Source organism: Ranitomeya variabilis, chromosome 4, assembly GCF_051348905.1.
Source record: "Ranitomeya variabilis isolate aRanVar5 chromosome 4, aRanVar5.hap1, whole genome shotgun sequence".
Classification (NCBI taxonomy): Eukaryota; Metazoa; Chordata; class Amphibia; order Anura; family Dendrobatidae; genus Ranitomeya; species Ranitomeya variabilis.
Genome location: NC_135235.1, coordinates 513,015,794 through 513,034,864, shown reverse-complemented (window position 1 = coordinate 513,034,864; position 19,071 = coordinate 513,015,794). Strand labels below are relative to the sequence as shown.

The 19,071-nt window shown below is 45.2% G+C and overlaps 1 long non-coding RNA gene across 1 annotated transcript; it reads left to right on the top strand.

The window, feature by feature from the left end:
- Nucleotides 1-16,886: 16,886 nt before the first annotated feature.
- LOC143769083 (uncharacterized) lies at nt 16,887-18,808 on the top strand. The gene is made up of 3 exons (XR_013214210.1): nt 16,887-17,272; nt 18,147-18,202; nt 18,589-18,808. It is a non-coding gene; the product is annotated as an uncharacterized LOC143769083 (long non-coding RNA).
- Nucleotides 18,809-19,071: the final 263 nt, after the last annotated feature.

Genomic DNA, 19,071 nt, shown 5'->3' with positions numbered 1-19,071 from the left:
CAGCCCCAAAGCATGATGTTTCCACCACCATGCTTTACAGTAGGTATGGTGTTTGATGGATGCAACTCAGTATTCTTTTTCCTCCAAACAAGACAAGTTGTGTTTCTACCAAACAGTTCCAGTTTGGTTTCATCAGACCATAGGACATTCTCCCAAAACTCCTCTGGATCATCCAAATGCTCTCTAGCAAACTTCAGACGGGCCCGGACATGTACTGGCTTAAGCAGTGGGACACGTCTGGCACTGCAGGATCTGAGTCCATGGTGGCATAGTGTGTTACTTATGGTAGGCCTTGTTACATTGGTCCCAGCTCTCTGCAGTTCATTCACTAGGTCCCGCCGCGTGGTTCTGGGATTTTTGCTCACCGTTCTTGTGATCATTCTGACCCCACGGGGTGGGATTTTGCGTGGAGCCCCAGATCGAAAGAGATTATCAGTGGTCTTGAATATCTTCCATTTTCTAATTATTGCTCCCACTGTTGATTTCTTCACTCCAAGCTGGTTGGCTATTGCAGATTCAGTCTTCCCAGCCTGGTGCAGGGCTACAATTTTGTTTCTGGTGTCCTTTGACAGCTCTTTGGTCTTCACCATAGTGGAGTTTGGAGTCAGACTGTTTGAGGGTGTGCACAGGTGTCTTTTTATACTGATAACAAGTTTAAACAGGTGCCATTACTACAGGTAATGAGTGGAGGAAAGAGGAGACTCTTAAAGAAGAAGTTACAGGTCTGTGAGAGCCAGAAATCTTGATTGTTTGTTTCTGACCAAATACTTATTTTCCACCATAATATGCAAATAAAATGATAAAAAAACAGACAATGTGATTTTCTGGATTTTTTTGTCTCAGTTTGTCTCCCATAGTTGAGGTCTACCTATGGTGTAAATTACAGACGCCTCTCATCTTTTTAAGTGGTGGAGCTTGCACTATTGCTGACTGACTAAATACTTTTTTGCCCCACTGTGTATATATATATATATATATATATATATATATATATATATATAATGTGTGTATGTATATGTGTGTGTGTATATATATATTTAAATATATATACACATACATGTATATACATATATATACACACATATATACATATACACATATTAATTTATTAATTGTATATATGTATATACATGTATATATGTATATATATATGTGTGTATATATATATATATATATATATATATACACACATATATACATATATGTATATACATATATACATGTATATACATATGTACACATATATATGTGTATATATATATATATATATATATATAATTAATATGTGTATATATGTATTTATATATCTTCTCTTCTATATATATAATTGTCTAAGGGTTTTTCTGTCTGTCTGTCTGTCCTGGAAATCCCGCGTCTCTGATTGGTCGAGGCCGCCAGGCATGGCGACGATGATGTCATAAAGGTTGCCTCGACCAATCAGCGACGGGCACAGTCTGCCGCGAATTCGCCTCGACCAATCAGCGACGGGCACAGTATCGACGTAGATGTCATAATGGTTGCCATGGCGACGATGATGTCATAAAGGTTGCCTCGACCAATCAGCGACGGGCACAGTCTGCCGCGAATTCTGGAATCATCATTGTCCATATACTACGGGGACTGTCATGAATCCCCAATGGCTAGGGATAGCACAGGACAAGCAAAGTATAATAAATATCGGACGAGCTCTAGGGTGATGGAACCTGGGCTGACCGCTGCCCTACGCCTGACAAACGCAACTAGAGATAGCCAGGGAGCGTGCCTACGTTGGTTCTAGACGCCACGCACCAGCCTAAGAGCTAACTAGTACTGCAGAGAAAACAAAGACCTCACTTGCCTCCAGAGGAATTAACCCCAAAGATATAGTTGCCCCCCACATGTATTGACGGTGAAATGAGAGGAAGGCACACACATAGAGATGATGTATATAGCTTTAGCAAATAGAGGCCCGCTGAAAACTAGAAAGCAGAATGACACAAAGGGGACTGAGCGGTCAGCAAAAAACCCTAATCAAAAAAACCATCCTGAGATTACAAGAACCCATGTGCCAACTCATGGCACATGGGGAGAACCTCAGTCCACTAGAGCAACCAGCTAACAAAGAGACATTCTAAGCAAGCTGGACAAAAAACCAAACAACTGAAAATCAGCACTTAGCTTATCCTGAAAGATCTGGGAGCAGGTAGGCAGGAACCAAACAGAGCACATCTGAACACATTGATAGCCGGCAAGGGAAATGACAGAAAGGCCAGGTAAAATAGGAAACACCCAGCCTCTGATGGACAGATGGAAACCAAAGGCCGCAACCCACCAAAGTCACCCAGTACCAGCAGTAACCACCAGAGGGAGCCCGCAAACAGAATCCACAACAGTACCCCCCCCTTGAGGAGGGGTCACCGAACCCTCACGAGAACCCCCAGGGCGATCAGGGTGAGCTCTATGGAAGGCGCGGACCAAATCAGTCGCATGAACATCGGAGGCGACCACCCAGGAATTGTCCTCCTGACCATAACCCTTCCACTTAACCAAATACTGGAGTTTGCGTCTGGAAACACGAGAATCCAAGATCTTTTCAACAACATACTCCAATTCTCCCTCCACCAGCACCGGAGCAGGAGGCTCGACCGAAGGAACAACAGGCACCTCATACCTCCGCAACAACGACCGATGGAACACATTATGAATAGTGAACGATGCTGGGAGATCCAAACGGAAAGATACAGGGTTAAGAATCTCCGAGATCCTATAAGGACCGATGAACCGAGGCTTGAACTTAGGAGAAGAGACCTTCATAGGGACAAAACGAGAAGACAACCACACCAAGTCCCCAACAAGAAGTCGGGGACCCACGCGGCGACGGCGATTAGCAAACTGCTGAGTCTTCTCCTGAGATAACTTCAAATTGTCCACCACCTGATTCCAAATGTGATGTAGCCTGTCCACCACCACGTCCACTCCAGGACAATCCGAAGACTCCACCTGACCAGAGGAAAAACGAGGATGAAACCCCGAATTACAAAAAAAAGGAGAGACCAACGTGGCCGAACTAGCCCGATTATTAAGAGCAAATTCGGCCAGTGGCAAAAAAGCAACCCAGTCATCCTGATCAGCAGAAACAAAACACCTCAAATAAGTTTCCAAGGTCTGATTAGTTCGCTCCGTCTGGCCATTCGTCTGAGGATGGAATGCAGACGAGAAAGACAAATCAATGCCCATCTTGGCACAAAACGTCCGCCAAAATCTAGACACAAACTGGGATCCCCTGTCAGAAATGATATTCTCCGGAATCCCATGCAAACGAACCACGTTCTGAAAAAACAAAGGAACCAACTCAGAGGAGGAGGGCAACTTAGGCAAGGGCACCAAATGAACCATCTTAGAAAAGCGGTCACACACAACCCAGATAACGGACATTTTCTGTGAAACCGGGAGATCAGAAATAAAATCCATGGAAATGTGCGTCCAAGGCCTCTTCGGGATGGGCAAGGATAACAACAACCCACTAGCCCGTGAACAGCAAGGCTTAGCTCGAGCACACACTTCACAAGACTGCACAAAGGTACGCACATCCCTAGACAAGGAAGGCCACCAAAAAGACCTGGCCACCAAGTCTCTTGTACCAAATATTCCAGGATGACCAGCCAACACAGAAGAATGGACCTCGGAGATGACTCTACTGGTCCAATCATCCGGAACAAACAGTCTTTCTGGTGGACATCGATCCGGTTTATCCACCTGAAACTCCTGCAATGCGCGTCGCAAGTCTGGGGATACGGCGGACAATATTACCCCATCCCTAAGGATACCAGCAGGCCCAGTGTCTCCAGGAGAGTCAGGCACAAAACTCCTGGAAAGAGCATCTGCCTTCACATTCTTTGAACCTGGCAGGTATGAAACCACGAAATTGAAACGAGAAAAAAATAACGACCAACGAGCCTGTCTAGGATTCAAACGCCTGGCAGACTCAAGGTAAATGAGATTCTTGTGATCAGTCAAGACCACCACGCGATGTTTAGCACCCTCAAGCCAATGACGCCACTCCTCAAATGCCCACTTCATGGCCAAAAGCTCCCGATTACCCACATCATAATTGCGCTCGGCGGGCGAGAATTTTCTAGAGAAAAAAGCACATGGCTTCATCACCGAGCCATTAGAACTTCTCTGTGACAAAACCGCCCCCGCTCCAATCTCGGAAGCATCAACCTCCACCTGGAAAGGAAGTGAAACATCTGGTTGACACAACACAGGAGCAGAAGAAAACCGGCGCTTAAGTTCCCGAAAGGCCTCCACGGCCGCAGGAGACCAATCAGCAACATCAGCACCCTTTTTAGTCAAATCAGTCAAAGGTTTAACAATACTGGAAAAATTAGCAATGAACCGACGATAAAAATTAGCAAACCCCAAGAACTTCTGAAGGCTCTTAACAGATGTAGGCTGTGTCCAGTCACAAATAGCCTGAACCTTAACGGGATCCATCTCAATAGTAGAAGGAGAAAAAATGTACCCCAAAAAAGAAATCTTCTGGACTCCGAAGAGACACTTTGAGCCCTTCACAAACAGAGAATTGGCCCGCAAAACCTGAAACACCTTCCTGACCTGTAGAACATGAGACTCCCAGTCATCAGAAAACACCAAAATATCATCCAAATACACAATCATAAACTTATCCAGATATTCACGGAAAATATTGTGCATAAAGGACTGAAAGACTGACGGAGCATTGGAGAGTCCAAAAGGCATTACCAAATACTCAAAATGGCCCTCAGGCGTATTAAATGCGGTTTTCCACTCATCACCCTGTTTTATCCGCACCAGATTATACGCACCACGAAGATCTATTTTAGTGAACCACCTAGCCCCCTTAATGCGAGCAAACAAATCAGTAAATAATGGCAATGGATACTGGTATTTGACTGTAATCTTATTCAGAAGGCGATAATCTATACAAGGCCTCAGGGAACCATCTTTTTTTGCCACGAAAAAAAAACCTGCTCCCAGAGGGGACGAAGATGGACGAATATGTCCCTTTTCCAAGGACTCCTTAATATAATTCCGCATAGCAGTATGCTCTGGCAGTGACAGATTAAATAAACGACCCTTAGGGAACTTACTGCCAGGAATCAATTCTATAGCACAGTCACACTCTCTATGGGGAGGGAGCGAATTGAGCTTAGGCTCCTCAAAAACATCCCTATAATCCGACAAAAACGCAGGGATCTCCGAAGGCGTAGATGAAGCGATAGAAATCGGAGGTGCATCATCATGAACCCCCTGACATCCCCAGCTTAGCACAGACATTGTTTTCCAGTCCAGGACAGGATTATGAGTTTGTAACCATGGCAGACCAAGCACTAGTACATCATGTAAATTATACAGTACAAGGAAGCGAATCACCTCCTGATGAACGGGAGTCATGCGCATGGTCACTTGTGTCCAATACTGCGGTTTATTCATAGCCAATGGTGTAGAATCAATTCCTTTCAAAGGAATAGGAACTTCCAGAGGCTCTAGACTAAAACCGCAGCGTTTAGCAAATGACCAATCCATAAGACTCAGGGCAGCGCCTGAATCCACATAGGCATCGACGGAAATGGAAGTGTTATGACCCCAGTGGACAGGGTCTCAGAGGAACGTGTAAGTCTGCAAGATACAAAAATCCAGCTCATAGGGCTGTGGTAACTGGGTTGACCAAATAGCTACTCCTAACGCCAACACTAGAAGTAGCCGGGGATCATGCCTACGGAGATCGCTAGATGACTCGCGCCAGCCGGAGAATCTAACTACCCCTAGGAGAAGAAAACAAAGACCTCTCTTGCCTCCAGAGAAAGGGACCCCAAAGCAAGATACAAGCCCCCCACAAATAATAACGGTGAGGTAAGAGGAAATGACAAACACAGAAATGAACCAGGTTCAGCAAAGAGAGGCCAGCTTACTAATAGCAGAATATAGCAAGATAACTTATCTGGTCAACAAAAACCCTATAAAAATCCACGCTGGAGATTCAAGAACCCCCGAACCGTCTAACGGTCCGGGGGGAGAACACCAGCCCCCTAGAGCTTCCAGCAAAGGTCAGGATACAGATAGGAACAAGCTGGACAAAAATACCAAACAAAACAAAAGCAAAAAGCAAAGTAGCAGACTTAGCTTGAAAAACAGGAACCAGGATCAGAGGACAAGAGCACAACAGATTAGCTCTGATTTCAACGATGCCAGGCATTGAACTGAAGGTCCAGGGAGCTTATATAGCAACGCCCCTGAACTAACGGCCCAGGTGAGGATATAGAAAAAGACAGACGCTCCAGAGTCAAATCACTAATGACCACTAGAGGGAGCAAAAAGCAAAATCACAACAGTACCCCCCCCTTAGTAAGGGGTCACCGAACCCTCACCACGACCACCAGGGCGATCAGGATGAGCGGCGTGAAAGGCACGAACTAAATCGGCCGCATGAACATCAGAGGCGACCACCCAGGAATTATCTTCCTGACCATAGCCCTTCCACTTGACCAGGTACTGAAGCCTCCGCCTGGAGAGACGAGAATCCAAGATCTTCTCCACCACGTACTCCAACTCGCCCTCAACCAACACCGGAGCAGGAGGCTCAGCAGAAGGAACCACAGGCACAACGTACCGCCGCAACAAGGACCTATGAAACACGTTGTGGATAGCAAACGACACAGGAAGATCCAGGCGAAAGGATACAGGATTAAGAATTTCCAATATCTTGTAAGGACCAATAAAACGAGGTTTAAATTTGGGAGAGGAAACCTTCATAGGAACAAAGCGGGAAGAAAGCCACACCAAATCCCCAACACGTAGTCGGGGACCCACACCGCGGCGGCGGTTGGCAAAGCGCTGAGCCCTCTCCTGTGACAACTTCAAGTTGTCCACCACAAGATTCCAGATCCGCTGCAACCTATCCACCACAGAATCCACCCCAGGGCAGTCAGAAGGTTCCACATGACCCGAAGAAAAACGAGGGTGGAAACCAGAGTTGCAGAAAAACGGCGAAACCAAGGTGGCGGAACTAGCCCGATTATTAAGGGCAAACTCAGCTAACAGCAAGAAGGTCACCCAATCGTCCTGATCAGCAGAGACAAAACACCTCAAATAAGCCTCCAAAGTCTGATTAGTTCGCTCCGTCTGTCCATTAGTCTGAGGATGGAAAGCAGACGAAAACGACAAGTCAATGCCCATCCTACTACAAAAGGATCGCCAGAATCTGGAAACGAACTGGGATCCTCTGTCTGACACAATATTCTCAGGGATGCCGTGCAAACGAACCACGTTCTGGAAAAACACAGGAACCAGATCGGAAGAGGAAGGCAGCTTAGGCAAAGGAACCAAATGGACCATCTTGGAGAAGCGATCACATATCACCCAGATAACAGACATGCCCTGAGACACCGGAAGATCAGAAATGAAATCCATGGAGATATGTGTCCAAGGTCTCTTAGGGACAGGCAAGGGCAAGAGCAACCCGCTGGCACGAGAACAGCAAGGCTTAGCTGGAGCACAAGTCCCACAGGACTGTACAAATGACCGCACATCCCTAGACAAGGAAGGCCACCAAAAGGATCTGGCCACCAGATCTCTGGTGCCAAAAATTCCTGGGTGACCTGCCAACACCGAGGAATGAACCTCGGAAATGACTCTGCTGGTCCACTTATCAGGCACAAACAGTCTGTCAGGTGGACAAGAATCAGGCCTATCAGCCTGAAATCTCTGCAACACACGTCGCAGATCTGGAGAAATAGCTGACAAGATAATACCATCCTTAAGAATACCAACAGGTTCAGCGACTCCAGGAGCATCAGGCACAAAGCTCCTGGAAAGAGCATCGGCCTTCACATTCTTTGAACCTGGTAAATACGAGACAACAAAGTCAAAACGGGAGAAAAACAATGACCAGCGGGCCTGTCTAGGATTCAGGCGTTTAGCAGACTCGAGATACATCAGATTTTTGTGATCAGTCAAGACCACCACACGATGCTTAGCACCCTCGAGCCAATGACGCCACTCCTCAAATGCCCATTTCATGGCCAACAACTCCCGATTGCCCACATCATAATTTCGCTCCGCAGGCGAAAACTTCCTAGAGAAAAAGGCGCAAGGTCTCATAACAGAGCAACCAGGGCCTCTCTGCGACAAAACGGCCCCTGCTCCAATCTCTGAAGCATCCACCTCAACTTGAAAGGGAAGCGAGACATCAGGCTGGCACAAAACAGGCGCCGAAGTAAACCGACGTTTCAACTCCTGGAAAGCCTCCACGGCAGCAGGAGCCCAATTAACCACATCGGAGCCCTTCTTGGTCATATCCGTCAAAGGTTTCACAATGCTAGAAAAGTTAGCGATAAAACGACGGTAGAAGTTAGCGAAACCCAAGAACTTCTGAAGACTCTTAACTGACGAGGGCTGAGTCCAATCAAGAATAGCTCGGACCTTGACTGGGTCCATCTCCACAGCAGAAGGGGAAAAAATGAACCCCAAAAAGGGAACCTTCTGTACACCAAAAAGACACTTTGAGCCCTTGACAAACAAAGAATTTTCACGCAAAATTTTAAAGACCATCCTGACCTGCTCCACATGCGAGTCCCAATTATCAGAAAAAAACAGAATATCATCCAGATAAACGATCAGAAATTTATCCAGATAGTTCCGGAAAATGTCATGCATAAAGGACTGAAAAACTGAAGGGGCATTAGAGAGCCCAAAAGGCATCACCAAGTACTCAAAATGACCTTCGGGCGTATTGAATGCGGTTTTCCATTCATCCCCTTGCTTAATGCGCACAAGGTTGTACGCACCACGAAGGTCTATCTTGGTAAACCACTTGGCACCTTTAATCCGGGCAAACAAGTCAGACAACAGCGGCAAAGGATACTGAAATTTGACAGTGATCTTATTTAAAAGCCGATAGTCAATACAAGGCCTCAAAGATCCGTCCTTTTTAGCCACAAAAAAGAATCCCGCACCAAGAGGGGAAGAAGACGGACGGATGTGTCCTTTCTCCAGAGACTCCTTGATATATGAACGCATAGCGGTATGTTCAGGTATCGACAGATTAAACAGTCTTCCCTTAGGAAATTTACTGCCTGGAATCAAATCTATTGCACAGTCACATTCCCTATGAGGAGGCAATGCACTGGACCTGGACTCGCTAAAGACATCCTGATAATCAGACAAGTACTCCGGAACTTCCGAAGGCGTAGAAGAAGCAATAGACACAGGCAGGGAATCCTCATGAATACCACGACAGCCCCAACTAGACACTGACATAGCCTTCCAGTCAAGGACTGGATTATGGGTCTGTAACCATGGCAGCCCCAAAACAACCAAATCATGCATTTTATGTAGAACGAGAAAACGTATCACCTCGCGGTGTTCAGGAGTCATGCACATGGTAACCTGTGTCCAATACTGCGGCTTATTTTCTGCCAATGGCGTAGCATCAATACCCCTAAGAGGGATAGGATTTTCTAATGGTTCAAGAATAAAACCACAGCGCTTAGCAAATGAGAGATCCATAAGACTCAGGGCAGCACCTGAATCTACAAACGCCATGACAGGATAAGATGACAGTGAGCAAATCAAAGTTACAGACAGAATAAACTTAGGATGCAAATTACCAACGGTGACAGGACTAACAACCTTAGATATACGTTTAGAGCATGCTGAGATAACATGTGTAGAATCACCACAGTAGTAGCACAAGCCATTCCGGCGTCTATGAATTTTCCTCTCATTTCTAGTCAGGATTCTATCACATTGCATCAAATCAGGTGTCCGTTCAGACAACACCATGAGGGAATTTGCGGTTTTTCTATCACATTGCATCACATCAGGTGTCTCTTCAGACAACAACATGAGGGAATTTGCGGTTTTGCGCTCCCGCAACCGCCGGTCAATTTGAATAGCCAGGGACATGGTATCATTCAGACCTGTGGGAATGGGAAAACCCACCATAACATTCTTAATGGCCTCAGAAAGGCCATTTCTAAAATTAGCGGCCAGTGCACACTCGTTCCAATGTGTCAGCACGGACCATTTCCGAAATTTTTGGCAATACACCTCAGCCTCGTCCTGGCCCTGAGACATAGCCAGCAAGGCTTTCTCTGCCTGAATCTCAAGATTGGGTTCCTCATAAAGTAAACCGAGCGCCAGAAAAAACGCATCAATATCAGCCAATGCCGGATCTCCTGGCGCCAACGAAAAAGCCCAATCCTGAGGGTCACCCCGTAAGAATGAAATAACAATTTTTACTTGTTGAGCAGAGTCTCCAGACGAACAAGGTTTCAGGGACAAAAATAATTTACAATTATTCCTGAAATTCCTAAACTTAAATCGGTCTCCTGAAAACAGTTCAGGAATCGGAATCTTGGGTTCAGACCTAGGATTTCTGGTAACATAATCTTGTATACCCTGCACACGAGCGGCAAGCTGGTCCACACTTGTAATCAAGGTCTGGACATTCATGTCTGCAGCAAGCTTAAGCCACTCTGAGGTAAAGGGGAAAAGAAAAAAAAAAAATGAGAGAGGGAAAAAAAAACTCAAAATTTTCTTTCTTATAATCCCACTTCTGCAATGCATTAAACATTTAATACTGGCCTGGCATACTGTTATGACCCCAGTGGACAGGGTCTCAGAGGAACGTGTAAGTCTGCAAGATACAAAAATCCAGCTCATAGGGCTGTGGTAACTGGGTTGACCAAATAGCTACTCCTAACGCCAACACTAGAAGTAGCCGGGGATCATGCCTACGGAGATCGCTAGATGACTCGCGCCAGCCGGAGAATCTAACTACCCCTAGGAGAAGAAAACAAAGACCTCTCTTGCCTCCAGAGAAAGGGACCCCAAAGCAAGATACAAGCCCCCCACAAATAATAACGGTGAGGTAAGAGGAAATGACAAACACAGAAATGAACCAGGTTCAGCAAAGAGAGGCCAGCTTACTAATAGCAGAATATAGCAAGATAACTTATCTGGTCAACAAAAACCCTATAAAAATCCACGCTGGAGATTCAAGAACCCCCGAACCGTCTAACGGTCCGGGGGGAGAACACCAGCCCCCTAGAGCTTCCAGCAAAGGTCAGGATACAGATAGGAACAAGCTGGACAAAAATACCAAACAAAACAAAAGCAAAAAGCAAAGAAGCAGACTTAGCTTGAAAAACAGGAACCAGGATCAGAGGACAAGAGCACAACAGATTAGCTCTGATTTCAACGATGCCAGGCATTGAACTGAAGGTCCAGGGAGCTTATATAGCAACGCCCCTGAACTAACGGCCCAGGTGAGGATATAGAAAAAGACAGACGCTCCAGAGTCAAATCACTAATGACCACTAGAGGGAGCAAAAAGCAAAATCACAACAGGAAGACAGTGAAAAAATCAGAGTCACAGACAAAATGAACTTAGACTGCAGAGTATCAATGGCAAAAGATTTATCAACCCTTTTTGTGCGTTTAGAGCATGCTGATATAACATGAGCTGAATCACCACAATAAAAACACAAACCATTTTTCCGCCTATAATTTTGCCGTTCACTTCTGGACTGAATTCTATCACATTGCATAGTCTCAGGTGCCTGTTCAGAAGACACCGCCAACTGGTGCACGGGTTTGCGCTCCCGTAAACGCCGATCAATCTGAATGGCCATAGCCATAGACTCATTCAGACCTGTAGGCGCAGGGAACCCCACCATAATATCCTTAATGGCCTCAGAAAGACCATTTCTGAAGTTTGCAGCCAGGGCGCACTCATTCCACTGAGTAAGCACCGACCATTTCCGAAATTTCTGACAATATATTTCCGCTTCATCATGCCCCTGAGAGAGGGCTAATAAAGCCTTTTCAGCCTGAATCTCTAGGTTAGGTTCCTCATAGAGCAATCCCAATGCCAGAAAAAACGCATCCACACTGAGCAATGCAGGATCCCCTGGTGCCAATGCAAATGCCCAATTCTGAGGGTCGCCCCGTAGGAACGATATAACAATCTTGACCTGTTGAGCAGGGTCTCCAGAGGAGCGAGATTTCAAAGAGAGAAACAATTTACAATTGTTCCTGAAATTCAGGAAGGTAGATCTATCTCCAGAAAAAAACTCTGGAATAGGAATTCTAGGTTCAGACATGGGAGTGTGAACAACGAAATCCTGTATGTTTTGAACCTTTGCCGCGAGATTACACAGGCTGGAAGCCAAACTCTGGACATCCATGATAAACAGCTAAGATCAGAGCCATTCAAGGGTTAAGAGGAGGTAAGAAGCAGCTAGACAGCAATTAAGGGCTAGGCAGCAAAACTCTGAAGGAAAAAAAAAAAAATTTCCCTTGAACACTTCTTTTTCTCCTGCTTCAGCCCAAACAATTAACACTTTGTGGGCCGGCTATACTGTCATGAATCCCCAATGGCTAGGGATAGCACAGGACAAGCAAAGTATAATAAATATCGGACGAGCTCTAGGGTGATGGAACCTGGGCTGACCGCTGCCCTACGCCTGACAAACGCAACTAGAGATAGCCAGGGAGCGTGCCTACGTTGGTTCTAGACGCCACGCACCAGCCTAAGAGCTAACTAGTACTGCAGAGAAAACAAAGACCTCACTTGCCTCCAGAGGAATTAACCCCAAAGATATAGTTGCCCCCCACATGTATTGACGGTGAAATGAGAGGAAGGCACACACATAGAGATGATGTATATAGCTTTAGCAAATAGAGGCCCGCTGAAAACTAGAAAGCAGAATGACACAAAGGGGACTGAGCGGTCAGCAAAAAACCCTAATCAAAAAAACCATCCTGAGATTACAAGAACCCATGTGCCAACTCATGGCACATGGGGAGAACCTCAGTCCACTAGAGCAACCAGCTAACAAAGAGACATTCTAAGCAAGCTGGACAAAAAACCAAACAACTGAAAATCAGCACTTAGCTTATCCTGAAAGATCTGGGAGCAGGTAGGCAGGAACCAAACAGAGCACATCTGAACACATTGATAGCCGGCAAGGGAAATGACAGAAAGGCCAGGTAAAATAGGAAACACCCAGCCTCTGATGGACAGATGGAAACCAAAGGCCGCAACCCACCAAAGTCACCCAGTACCAGCAGTAACCACCAGAGGGAGCCCGCAAACAGAATCCACAGCAGGGGACATGCATATTCTAGAATATTTTTTATAGGAACTGTGCAGACAAGAACAGGGATAAGGAGCCATGCATACAAGGACGGGGATAAGGACAGGGATGTGGGGACAATGTATACTCGAGTCAATAAGTTTTGCCATTTTTTTTGTGGCAAAATTAGGTGCCTCGGCTTATGCTCGGGTCAACTTATAATCAAGTATATACTGCATGTTGTGGAGCTGTGTATACTTCTACTGTCCTGCATAAATGGTGTAATTCTCAGTATCTATTCTTATTATGTATGTGTGTGTATCTATCTATCACTCCGATTAATTGTGAGAAAAGTAGTGGACTCTTTAATGGCCCATGTGGCAATACCTTAGAAGACGTCATGGCTTTGTGATTGGTTGCGTAGTGGTCACGCGACCGCTACGCGACCAATCAGAAGCTGCGGACGTCTTCTAAGGTATTTCAAGCGCTTGAAAGACCTTAGGTGACGTCACGGCTTTGTGATTGGTCGCGTAGCGGTCACGCGACCGCTACGGACCAATCAGAGCGCAGTGACCTCATCTAAGGCCCTTCAAGCGCGCATTCTTAGGTACAACGGCTCCCGGTTACGGCGGTAAAGTCCAGGCTGCGCCGGAGAGGTGAGTATATCCCTATTTTTTATTTTAATTCTTTATTTTACACATTGATATGGATCCCAGGGCCTGAAGGAGAGTTTCCTCTCCTTCAGACCCTGGGAACTATACAGGATACCGTCCGATACTTGGTGTCCCATTGACTTGTATTAGTATCGGGTATCGGTATCGGATTAGATCCGATACTTTGCCGGTATCGGCTGATACTTTCCGATACCGATACTTTCAAGTATCGGACGGTATCGCTCAACACTAGTCACCACTTCTGTATTTATCTCCCACTCCTGGTTTTGGCTTACAGATACTGAGGTAAAATACTGACCAAATACTAAACGTGTATATATATACACTGCACAGTACCACTTCTCCTGTCCTGTATATATACACTGCACAGTACCACTCCTGCTGTATATATACACTTTATACGGCGATCAAACATGACTTAGGCCTGGAGGCGGTGGGCAACCTCCTACAGACCTCTGACTTAGGTCCACAAGCCCAACATCTTATACTGGATCTCCTCTCTACTGTCCTTAGAGAGAATTATTTCCTGTTTGGTGACCAGTTTTTCCTACAAACCTGCGGTACTGCCATGGGGTCCAACATGGCACCAGCATATGCCAACATTTACATGGACACATTTGAGAATGAATATATATACAACAACGTTCTCTTTAAGTCACACTCGAAATGTTGGCTCCGGTACATAGATGACGTATTTTGTCTATGGGATGGACCAGCAGACACCTTTTCCCTCTTTGTATCGCAGATCAACGGGATCAGACCCGAATTACAGTTTACACCCAACTGGGACACCAATAGGATTCCATTCCTAGACACCTTGGTCATTAAGAACAACCAAGGTGGTCTAGATACCGATATTTACACAAAGCCTACTGATTCTAATAACGTGCTCTTGTTTTCAAGTTGCCATCCTAAGTCTACACGTGAGAGCCTTCCTTACTCCCAATTCCGTAGGGTCACCAACATTGTGTCAAACACTAACCTAACAGAGTCCCGACTAGACGACATGGTAAAAAACATTTAGAGACAGAAATTATCCTGACAGGATCCTTCAAAAAGAAAAAGCAAGGGCCCTTGAGTACCTCCCTTCTAGACCACAATCCCCTAAACAGGAACGAATTCCGTTCATAAACAAGGAACCATCCCACGATGCCTCTGGTCTATAAAACCATTAATAAACACTGGCCCCTGCTCAAGGAGGACTACCCACAGGTAGCTGCCTTTCAAACTCCAGCACTGATGTGCAAACGTAGACCAAGGAACTTTAGGGACAACTTGGTCAAGGCCGACATCGGAAGCTTCGTCAAACAACCAAGACAACAATTCCTTGGAACTCAAAGGACGGGTACATTCCCCTGTCTAGGTTGTGCCTGTTGCGCCAACGTAATTAAATCGAGTGAGTTTACACATCCACACACGGGTAAGAAGTTTAACATCAAGGGATTTTATACTTGTGAAACTAACTTTGTTGTGTACTTGATCAAGTGCCCCTGTGGTCTTATGTACGTGGGAGAAACCGTACAACACGTACGTGACAGAATCTCCAGCCACAAGTCTACCATTAGACTTAAGAAAACCTGGCTTCCACTTCCCCATCATTTTGTCTCAGCCAACCATTCCGTGTCTCAACTCCGGTACCAGGTAATAGAAAGGGTGGAACGATCAAGACGGGGCGGTGACCATATAAAACTTCTCAAGGAACGAGAATCATTCTGGATCTACACATTGCAGACTCTGGCCCCTAAAGGCCTTAATAGAGAACTGGATTTCACCTTCTAAAATAATACGAGCCAAGTGTATATTAATCATTTTGTGTTTTATTCCTTTTATGTCACTGTATCAAGACAGCCTCTCTAATCATTCTTTGCTTTTTCCCCCTTCTTCTCTAGACTTCTTAGGAATGAAATGCAGGAAAAATCCTATATTTTTCCACCACAATCTACCACTCTTGGTAAGTTTACCATGATCATGGTTTCCCTTTTTTTCATTTTTCCATTTTCCCTTTTTTTTTCATTTTCATCATTTTTTTTCATTTTTATTTTTTCCATTTCTTTAGTTTATTTTCATTATTAATTCCTCAATTTTACTCAGCAATTTATTTACTATAACACTCGTTTTTGGTTTTTTCCATTTTTTTCTTTTTTCCTTCTCATTTTTATTTTCTACTCTTCTTTATTATTTATTTTTAGTTTTTAGTTTTTAGTTTTTACACTGGGGGCAATGCTGGACACACTGGGGCAATGCTGGACACACTGGGGCAATGTGTGGAGACACTGGGGCAATGCTGGACACACTGGGCAATGCTGCACAATTGAACACACTGGGGCAGATTGCTGGAGACACTGGGGCAGATTGCTGGAGACACTGGGGCAGATTGCTGGAGACACTGGGGCAGATTGCTGGAGACACTGGGGCAGATTGCTGGAGACACTGGGGGCAATGCTGGAGACACTGGGGGCAATGCTGGAGACACTGGGGGCAATGCTGGAGACACTGGGGGCAATGCTGGACACACTGGGGCAATGTGTGGAGACACTGGGGCAATGCTGGACACACTGGGCAATGCTGCACAATTGAACACACTGGGGCAGATTGCTGGACACACTGGGGCAGATTGCTGGACACACTGGGGCCAATGCTGGACACACTGGGGCAGATTGCTGGACACACTGGGGGTAATATGCTGGACACACTGGGGCAGATTGCTGGACACACTGGGGGTAATATGCTGGACACACTGGTGGTAATATGCTGGACACACTGGGGCAATATGCTGGACATACTGGGGCAGATTGTTGAACACACTGTCTGGGGGCAATATGCTGGAGTCAGACACTGGGGCAGATTGCTGGAGACACTGTCTGGGGCAATGCTGGACACACTGGGGCAGATTGCTGGTTACTGGGGCAATATGCTGGACATACTGGGGCAGATTGCTTTACACACTGGGGGTAATATGCTGGACACACTGGGGCAGATTGCTGGACACACTGGGGGCAGGACTGGAGGCATGGGCAGAATGTAGAGACGGGGCAGAATGAAAGACATGGGGCAGGATTGGATCATGGGGCAGGAGAATACGATGGAGACAGATGGGGCAGGATGGGGTGATCACATGGGGTAGAATGGATACTCATGAGGGCAGGATGGGAGAACATATGGCAGGAGCCAGGAATGAGACACACGGGGCCAGGGTGGGGAATATTATTACCATAGGGGCTAATTAAGGGATATTATTACTGCAGTGATATATTTATTTTATTTTTTGAGTATACTGTTTTAAATGGGGGGGCGGTCCTGTTACTGTGCAGAGTGACTCTATCACCTTTTTTTCTCCATGTGTAATGTAGAAGTTGTGAAAAATTAAGTAATGTGTTCTGCAAGCAGAGCTTGAGATAACTGTGTTATTTCCTGCAGAAACGAGTCCTGGCTGGATGAAGTGACGGCGGTCTGTGCTGGATGAAAGATGAAGGACTTCACCTAGAGACGTCATTGGTGAGTCAGTGTTACCTATACATTGACACTATACACTATACTATATACAGAGGTCCTGTGTACAATGTCACCAGTGATCACTGTATTACCTATACACTATATACAGAGCTCCTGTGTATAATGTCACCAGTGATCTCTGTATTACCTCTACACAGACACTGCATACTAAGTATAGATCTCCTGTGAATACTGGCACTTATGGTGATGGTATTGTGTTTTGTTTTTTTTTATTATTACTGATCAGTATTGTAGTATTCAGTCACTATGTGGTGGTAATATGTGGTCTGGAAATGGTGTTGTGGTATTTGTCCCTTGAATGTGCTATTTGGTCACCAAGTGGTGGTAATATGTGGTCTTGACATGGTGCGGTGGTATTTGTTCCTTGTAAGTGATATTATTCGATCACTGTGTTTGTAATTTGTGGTCTGGTCATGGCGCGGTGGTATTTGTTCCTTGTATGTGATATTATTGGTCAAAATATACCTAAATTATATTGCAGATTTTAACAAATATTTAATAGGTTACAGTAGAGTAGGGCCCGGGCATTTTTCTGGAATAATCTGGTTCGGGTATAATATGACCCCCCCCCCCATCACATGACCCCCCCGTCACATGACCTGGGGGGCCCACAGTGTCTGAACAGCCCGGGGCCCTGGCTACCCTTAATCCACCCCTGATGACCGCATCTGCGGTGTATTTAAAGCGCCAACAGCGGCCATACCAGCTACTGCACCACCAATGAGACGGACACCTTACTCCTGAAGTCTACCTTGAGCTGGTAAAAACTGCGCTTTAATGATGTGTCAACACCCTTTGCCTCTCTTTGTTTTCAGTTTACCATACATTTAACCATGTCCTCTCTGCTTTTCTCTAGTCCTTGGGGACTCTCTTCCTATTTCCCTTCTTCCTAAACTACTCCTCTTGCTTAAGGTTAGTATATTATTGTGGCATCTTGAACAGTGTTCTGTATACTTATGTGCTTACTCTTAGCCCAATATTATGTCTCAGTACAGCAACGTTCTTTTGAACAGTCCTCACACGCAACCTGATTTCAGGGTATTTCTATTTTGCTTCTATATGCCACAATTTATTGTCCTAGGACATAGACGTGTCCGTATTCAGTATATTGCAAATTGTGGTTATTTATATGTATATATAATTTTTGTATATATTGTTATAGTTTTAAAAAAAATATATATATGTAGGTCTTGTGGCTCTATTTAGGAAGTTTAGTTTTTGTCCTTATGAATTATATGTTTTTTCTTTATGCATGTATACCTGTACAGCACACTTATATGTTGCATTTGTTCTTGCAGTGAGATTTTGAAAAAGACCGTATCAGCGTCACCGTATTGTCCGCAATCACTTGCTTTCTCTGTAAAATTATTTGGTGGTGCCTGTGCACTTGAATTAAAAGAATAAAAACTAAGAAAATTCTTCACATTTGAAATCAAGACTTGAGTGCGGCTACTTTTTGTATATTTGAAGTTGGATGTTTAGCCAGCACCTTCATTGAACTTTACAGTGTGCCCATTATATTCTCTTCTGTATATATACACTGCACAGTACCACTCCTCCTGTCCTTTATATATACACTGCACAGTACCACTCCTCCTGTCCTGTATATATACACTGCACAGTACCACTCCTCCTGTCCTGTATATATACACTGCACAGTACCACTCCTCCTGTCCTGTATATATACACTGCACAGTACCACTCCTCCTGTATATATACACTGCACAGTACCACTCCTCCTGTCCTTTATATATACACTGCACAGTACCACTCCTCCTGTC